We start from the raw sequence: 9,004 nt of genomic DNA on the forward strand, positions 1-9,004 counted from the left end.
TTACAGGAAACTAACACGACACCGACACTCAGGGGATATACGTGCTACAATACCGGACGCAGGGTAACCCTGGTCAGCAAAATGTTGGTAACCATAGCCCATGACCCCATTCCCAGCACCCAAATTGAGCGCTTAGTGATGGAAATTATTACCAAAAAGAAGCATAAGAAAAACAGTGTGTTTCTCATAAATCTCTATAGCCCGCCTCGCCAGCAAGATGTGAATTTTCATGAACTCTTTCTAGGGGCCACCAAACGTGCTAAAAGCAACATGCTGCTCATTGTAGGCGACTTTAACGCTCGCGGACAGCTATGGGGAACCCCAGTAATATTCAGAAAGGTATAGAGGTCGAGGATGCGGCAGAAGCAATTCAATGTACGGGGGGAGCAGGGTCTTGAAGAAGAAAAAATTGCGAAAAAAAAAAAAGATTTTTCAATTTTATTATTTTTGGATTCCTTATGCTTTACTGCATCTATTACCGAAAATTCAGCCCCCAAAGATGTGTTATAACTGAAATATTGACTACAATATAGCTCCAATGACGAGAATCGCGCGCATGCAATGCACCAAATTCGCCCGTTTTGTAGCGTCCGCAGTTTCAAAACCTCGCGGCGGATCGCGGCCATCTTGGTCTCATACGAAGGAGCATCCTTTCGGCTTGCTTTCCCGCCAAGCAAAGGCATCCCAGACTACCCAGCAAACAAAATACAAAGCAAAAAAGAAAAGCAGCATAGAGCTACTCCATTGGTCCCTGCATGGCGCGAATTCAAACGGCCGCATCTCATTGGTCGGCGGCTGTTTCCGGCTGCTCCATGCCGGAACACGGACGACGCCATTTTGTCAAGGCTCGGGTAGTCGCGATGCCTCGAAAGTTTCACACCGTACACAATTTGGCAAAAAACTTAAGAAACGTGCCGAAAAGCGTCGAAAAGTGCCTCTGTCTTCAGCGGCAACCACCGCGGACCCTTTGCAAACGTCGGAGTGCACAGCAACAGCGGAACACGGCTCGGCAAGTACGGCGACCTCGGACCCGCCGTGAACGCCCGAGCGCGGTCCAGCGAGTGCGGCGGCCGCCTCGGCAGTTCCCGAAATGGATGCTTTGGCTAGCTTCAGCTTGCAACCAGAACGCACAAGAGTGAACGCGCACTTCTTGTCAAGCGGAGAGTGCGAAGTTCTGACGCAGCGAGCGGCGGAGAGAACAGCTGAGTTGGCATCAGTTTCGGCGACGAAGCGAAAAACGGAACTTCTGGCAACGGCGCCTAGTGCGCCAGGCATTTCGTCGACGCCGTTCACGATTCTTGACCTCGATGCAGTGAACTGTTTACTGCGTTCTACTGGGTGCCTTACGTGTCGCGGGACTGTGAAAATCACGAAGGACAATGCTGAGTATGGACTAGCTGCAAAGCTAAGAATGAAATGCATCAACTGTGGTGAAATTGGTGCTGAATGGAGCTCGCTTCGGGTCGCAGGGCAGTCTGAGGCAAATTGCAGGCCTTTCGAAATAAATTTGCTCGCAGCGCATGCTGTTCAAAGCACCGGACTGGCACAAGCAGCTCTGAACGATCTTTTCGCAAATCTGGGAGTGTCGCATAGAGGCCTTCATAAAAAAACCTATCAGGACTACCTGAAACAGAAACTGAACCCAGCAGCAACACTAGCATGCAGCAAGAGCCTGGATGAGTGTGCCAAAAGAGTGAAGGACTTCTACAAAGAACTGAACTTTGGAAATCCAGGGAACATTGCTGTAAGCTTTGATGGAACCTGGCACACACGAGGGCACTCATCTTACATTGGAGTTGCTGCAGTCATTGAACTTTTTTCGGGATATGTGCTGGATTATGTTGTTTTGTCGAATTTCTGCCTGGGATGTTCATGTGCACCAGGAACTGACAGCCAGGAGTATCCTCAATGGAAGGAAAAACATGAGTGCCAGAAAAACACTAGCAGCAAGGCAGGCCAAATGGAGACTGAGGCAGCCCTCATTCTGTTTCAAAGGTCACTTTCTCGCCACGGCCCGAGGTACACCACAATGCTGTCCGATGGTGACAGCAGGTCGTACCTAGCTGTACAAGAGGCCCAAGTGTGTGTATTTATTTCAGTTGACAAAGAGGACTGTGTAAATCACGTCCAAAAACGAATGGGCACAGCACTTAGAAACCTCGTTTCAAAAAAGTCTGACGGGCGCATCGGTGGCAAGGGTCGGCTCACTGGAGACCTCATTTCAAAGCTGACCAACTACTATGGATGGGCACTGAAGTCAAATATAGGAGATATTGACAGGATGCAGAGGGCAGTCATGGCAACGTATCATCATGTAACATCAAATGATGAGAAGCATAACCACACCCTCTGCCCAAGTGGTGCTGTATCTTGGTGCAAGCACAATGCAGCCATAGCCAGAAATGAGCTCCCACCCAAACACAGGTACAGTCTGCCTCAAAATGTGTGCCAGGCATTGCTTCCAGTGTACGAGCACCTTGCTGACAAAAGCCTTTTACAGCGATGCCAACGTATCAAAACGCAGAACTCTAACGAGGCCCTTCACTCTCTCATCTGGAACCTCACACCTAAAGACAAAAATATGTCCCTTTTTGCAGTGCAGAACGCTGTAGCAGAAGCTGTCATGCGTTTCAACTTTGGCACACAGTATGCCAGCTCTAGCATACTAAGGGAGCTGCAGTTGGAACCAAGTGACAACAGTAGTTCTAGAGCTGCCGAGAAAGATAGGGTTCGTGCTGTAAAGTCCGAGAAAAAGCGTGCTGCATCGGCAGCTTTCCAGACTTCCGTAAAGAAAAGGCAGCGTGGAAAACCTGATGAAGACTATTGCCCTGGGGCTTTCTAAGCGTTCACATTACATAACCGAATGCTTTCCTCCTCAATAAATCCTCTCATCTCATCGTAATTAGTTTTTTGCGTTTTTCTCAAGAACAAAATTTTGGTACACTCAAATTTTGTGAGAGGTGGGGCTTACAACTGCTCAATAGATTTTCATCATTCTTGTTTTATTTGAATCCTCTATGTGTGAGGTTTGCAATAAAAGCACAGTGCAACTAATATTTGACTTAGAACATTTCAAAATTTTATAGCTATTGCAAAAAGGCAGCTTTCAGTTATTGACTTGAAAATTTGAACTTCCATAACTTTGTACAGATTGAACACAAAATGACGAAACAAGTCTTATTGCAAACCTTAGGCTTCCAGGGACACGCTTATATTAGTTTTAGCTATTGCTATGAAGCAATAGCTATTCTATTGTTTGAAGCAATTCTTTTTCTATTGTTTTCATAACAATCAGACATAGTAATTAGCATAAAATATGATCTATACACCACAGAGTAAATCTGACTGCATATTTGAAATCAGCATGCAAAACTACATAATTCTGGAAAGTTTCAGGTTGGTAGCTCTAAAAGTAAAAATTTTTTACTCAAGACCAGGCTCCCCCTTAACAGACAAAACTCAACCCACGCGCCTTGGCAACTCGGACTGCTCGGATACGTGTCCGGACTTAACGTTTGTCAGGAGGGTGAAACACGCAACGTGGGAGAATCTGCTGGAGAATCTAGGCCGTGACCACTATATCCTGAAGACCACGATAAAGCCAACATCAAGCGCAAGATAGGCACGGCCAAGATCATCAACTGGCCGGCCTTCCGCAAGATATGCACGCACCTGGAAGGGGGGATTACTTCCATAGATGATTGGTGTCAACAACTCAAAGACATACAGAAGCAGTACACTCAGGAAGTGGATCGCACCGAGCAAACACCAGAGGTGGACCCTCAGCTCCTCAGGCTATGGGAGGCACGCCGAAGGCTCACCAAGCGCTGGAAGACGCAGCACTTTAAACGGAAACTCAAGCTAAAGATTGCAGAAGTCACCAAGACAGCGGAGGAGTATGTGACCCAACTGGCCAGGCAGAGCTGGCAGCAGTTCATCAGCTCGCTGGACAGCCCCTTCAGCACGGCCAAAACGTGGCATATACTCAAGACCCCCCTCGACCCTACCCAAACCAGGGCCGAAAGCGGGAAAGCTATCCGCAAAGCCATCCACACCTTCGAGGGTACGGAAGAGGAACTGCTAGATAAAGTCAAAAAGAAATGCTATGGCACGACCTGGCCTGCGGCAAAAATAGAAAAAAATGAAAATTGGGGTTTTAAAGGTGACAAAATGCTCAGAAGGAAAAACCAGTACTTGGTGTAAAAAATATAAAACATTAAATAAAATAAAGAAACAAATAATCTAAATATAAAATAAATAAAAGCTAGAAATTCAAACATGGAGGAAAGAAAATGTGTGTGTGTGAGAGAGAGAGAAGCTATCGCGTCATGCCCTTAACGGCGGAGCTCAAGTGTTCCCCTAATGTTTTATAACAGTATTATATAATATAAATCTGACTTTATAAACACAGCCAGTTGTACCAAGCACTGACACTTCGCAGTAATGTGAGTTGACTTTTAAAATTTCTTTCGTTTCAGCAGAGTTCCTCTTCCTCCGAGTTCCTCGAAGCTTCCCATGACAGCACTTTCATATGAGGTTAAGGCTTCAAATGTCTGCTATCTGACAGGGGGAATAAACAAGAAATCAGCATATTTACAAAATCAACTGAATTTCAGGTGGCTGTCAATTAGCAAACCATCGGGTGACTCGATAAAACGCACAAAAGTGAAAAGCAAAGTTCGTTATTTTATCGGCCGCACTAGCAGGTATAAAGGCACAGAATGCAAACCTGAGCTGCGCGCTCTGGACGCGGACCGAACTTTGCATGTATTTGTCACGTGATAACATTTTGCGAAACCGGCTGGACCTGAGCATATTACAACACACTAGTGGGATGTCATCGTCTCCTGCTTTACTAGATGCCGCGGGTTTGGCAGGCGTTTTTGCAGCGTGAAGCACGCACCTCGGGCGCACCAGACAGCCGTATTTCTCTTTGCACCAAGCAATACAATTTCGCACGACTGTGAAAAGTAGTTTCGGTAATCATGCCCTTGTCTTAAATCAAATACACAATGGTAAATGCAAAATACGTACAAAAGGTTTCAAAGAACGTATTTGAACTGTAGCGTTCGGTATACGTGTATTGCTCCTTCTCCCGTGTTTTCCATCGAAGCATAAGCTTATCCTTCAAGTTAACAAGGCTCCATAGCACGCAAAACAACCTTGCTGGTTTAGGTGATAGCACATTCTGTGAGGACCTAGCTCCCAGTCAGAGGGACGTGCAGTAATGCTTTACATGGTGCAAGTGACACTTGTAAAACCGATTCGGATTGCAAACAAGCGGTCGCATACACGCGTATATGTTGCTTCTGTGCGCATCTTCGACGGTGCGCTTGCTGCAGAAGGGTACGCAGCAACATGCTGGCATCATAGAGCTTAGTGCTAGCAGCGACTGCTGTGATGTTAAAAAGTGAAACAATTGCTTGTGATCATTCCAATGCACCTTGCGGTGCAAGCACGGGTTCCACGAAGGAGCACGTTGACAGCGTACTCGATGGGAGGCGCAGGCGGACTGAACAAAACATGGCTGCCGCGCACAGTTTCTGTCTCTTTCACTAGATGGCGCTAACTTTTGTAAAGCCTCTAGTGCCTGGGCCAGGTCGCCGAAAGAGGTATTTATGATGTATACATTTTGACTAGTTTGACACTTCATTTGATGGTGTCATAACTGATTTTTTTTTTTACCCTGCAGGAACCTAATTCATTGCACCTTTCTTGCAGGTATGCAATGTGTGTCTTGCCGCTATCTGAAACGAGCACTGCAGACCAGACGATGCAGAGTCAAAAGAACGGACAGAAAGAGCTGCCGATCTCTGTGCAGTAACTGCGAGCTGCATCCAAAAGGAGCAAGAGGCTATTTGTTCGCCTGGGAGATGTGAAAAATCAGCTCGCAAAAATGCGAGAAAAAAATGCTGCCATACAAGAAGTAGTTTTGGAAGTGCATATTGCAAAACTACCACCCAGACAGCAGGAAGCTGTTCGACAGTGCTTTGCAGCTTCAAAAGTAAAAACCAATGGATTGAGTTATACTAAAATGATGTGGGTTTTAGATTGCTTGATAATGAAAATGAAAAGTCCTCGTCTGTATGAGCACCTTTGCAGCAATAACATCCTTTCCCTGCCATGCAAATCAACCCTCAAGCGCTATGTGTCAGCATATCGGTCTGTGTTTGGCTTCAGTGACAAAGTGAAGGCGAAATCAGTTGAGCTTGATACCTGGATGAGACATGGTTATACAGTCGAACCCCGCTACAACGAACGTCGCTTCAACGAAATTTTCGCTTCAACGAAATATTTCCAATTCCCCGTCAGCTTGCTATACAAAGTAATGGAACAAATTTCTCATCACAACGAATCATTTTTGGGGCGCGTTTCCGCTTCAACGAAATTTTTGCTATGCGAAGCTCGATTTAAAAATATATCTTACAATAAAACAAGCATATCGCCGCCCATCTATGTACTTCCATAGGCCCACGCTGCTTTGTTTCGCTAAACATTCGTTGGACCCAACTAATCCACTCACTGAAACGCACATGATCACCGCCATAGCTTGGTGTTGATGACAATCGGGCTGGCTGCCTTGCGACAAGGCGCGGGGGCAAGCTCCCGTTTTCTTCCAATCCAGAGCCGCAACCAATCCGTTGCCAAAGGACGCAGCAGCCTGGCAACAGCAGCGCGTTTGCCCTAGTTTTTTTCACTCGTGCTTGTGAAAATGCGAGAATGCGAGCATGGCGACTTCATCTAGAAAGCGGAAGTTCCTCTCGCTTGAAGAGAAGGCACGGATTATCAGCGCGGCATCCAGCGGCAGGAAAAAGGGAGATGTTGCAGCGGACTTCGGCATCTCACAGAGCACGCTGTCAACGCTCTTGAAGTCGAAAGACGCGATAGCGCAAGCTCTTTCTTCGGGGACATCCGCGAAGCGGAAAAAGCTGACGCAAGCGGCTCACGAGGACCTTGAGAAGGCTCTCTACACGTGGTTCCTCGACGTGCGCGCAAAGAAGATGCCGGTCAGCGGAAACATGCTGCAGCAAAAGGCGCTTGGCTATGCCTGTATGCTGGGCATCAATGATTTCAAAGCCAGCTCAGGGTGGCTGACCCGTTTTAAGGCCAGGCATGAAATCGTCGCTAAAGTGCTGTGTGGCGAGTCCGCCTCATCAGACGCCGACGCTGCATCTGCTTGGGCATCAGCTACTGTGCCGGAATTAATGGAGAAATATGCCACATCAGACATATACAATGCCGATGAAACGGGACTTTTCTTCGAGCTCCTCCCCTCCAAGACGCTTCACATGAAGGGCCAGCCATGCAGCGGAGGGAAGCATAGCAAAAAGCGTGTGACTGTGCTCCTGTGCTGCAACATGGACGGGTCTGACAAGCGCTGCCCACTGGTGATAGGCAAAAGTGCGAAGCCGCGGTGCTTCAAAGGTGGCAAGAGCCTGCCCGTCAAATATGTTGCCAATAAGAAGTCTTGGATGACACGGGCCGTTTTCAAAGAGTGGCTAACCGCTTTCGACCGTGACATGACGGCAAAGAAACGTAAGGTTTGTTTGCTCATCGACAATTGCTCGGCGCATAACGTTGAAGACGTTCAGCTTCAAAGCGTGGAAGTAAGATTCTTCCCGCCGAATTGCACGGCTTTAATCCAGCCACTGGATCAAGGTATTATCAATAGCGTTAAAAGTGCTTATCGACAGCGACTGATTCAGCGGCTGGTGTTAAACATCGACACCGGTCGGGCAATCAAAGTGGATTTGTACATGGCTGTAAAGATGGTCTCAGCAGCGTGGACGGCAACCAGTCGCAGTATCATCTACAACTGTTTTGTGCACGCCGGCTTTCACTCCGATGCTCAACTGGCAGCGAACTCCACGTCGGACGAGGAAGGCTGCAGTACTATTGCAGCCTTCCTGCAGTGTTTTTGGGCTGTTTTCGCCTCAACGAAATTTCGCTTTAACGAAATTTTTCGCGCGCCCCGTCAGTTTCGTTGTAGCGAGGTTCAACTGTAGATGAACTGAAGCTGTCTGAGCATTTTTCGGTAAAAACTTCAGGTATTATTGAGGGTTTTGTGGACTTAGGCCCTTTCACAACAGCCAAGGACAAAGGTATACCATGTGACCATGGCATGGGTATTCTTTTTGTTCCTTTTCAAGGAAAATTGAGCCAGATTATTGGCTATTTTGCCACACATGGAAACATGAAGGGAGACACACTTGCTAAGGTAGTTATTGAGGCAACTACCGTATTTACTCGCATAATGCTCGCACCCCCCACATTGCCTATCGAAAATTGGAATTTTTTTTTTCCTCGCATAATCATCACATCCCCAACATTACTGCCGCGAGAGTCGACATGTTGTACCGCGGCAGTCGACTACGCGTAGCGAGCGCCATCTTTCTAGTGCTACTGAAACTAGCTGGCCCCGTTAGGTGTGTGCGCTACCAGGAGGCGCTACCCGACCCAACCGACGATCATCACCAGCTCCGACCACTCCGAGCGCCTCGAGAAGGAAACGTCAAGGTGTTTCGTCAGTTTTGTTCCGCTGGTACCGCCGCACGTTCTCCCGAGTTCCGCGCATAGTTCTGCCATTTTGCGAAGACTTTCGTAGGCCTCGCTCAGTGCGTGCTACTTTTGTCACAGTGCTCTCGGTGCCGCTTCGCCATGGGGCGATATGCAAGCTACACCGCTGCCTTTAAGCTAAAAGCTGTCGAGTACGCTTTGGAGCACGGCAACCGCGCTGCCAGCAGACACTTCGGAGTCAACGAGTTTTGTGTCCGCTACTGGAGACGGCAGCACGACAAGCTCAAGGCAACCAGCAAGACTCGGCGTGCCTTCCGTGGTCCGAAGACGGGAAAGTTTCCTGGGTTGAAACTGCACTCCTGGACTACATTAAGGCTCTACGGGCGGATGGTTGCGCCGTGTCAATAGAGCTGATGCGGAACCAGGCGCGCGTAATTGCAAGGAAAGAAGGCATCTCGGCGCAAGATTTCCGGGCAAGTAACGGGTG

Source organism: Amblyomma maculatum, chromosome 9 (assembly GCF_055883805.1).
Source record: "Amblyomma maculatum isolate TAMU_Amacu chromosome 9, ASM5588380v1, whole genome shotgun sequence".
Lineage (NCBI taxonomy): Eukaryota > Metazoa > Arthropoda > Arachnida > Ixodida > Ixodidae > Amblyomma > Amblyomma maculatum.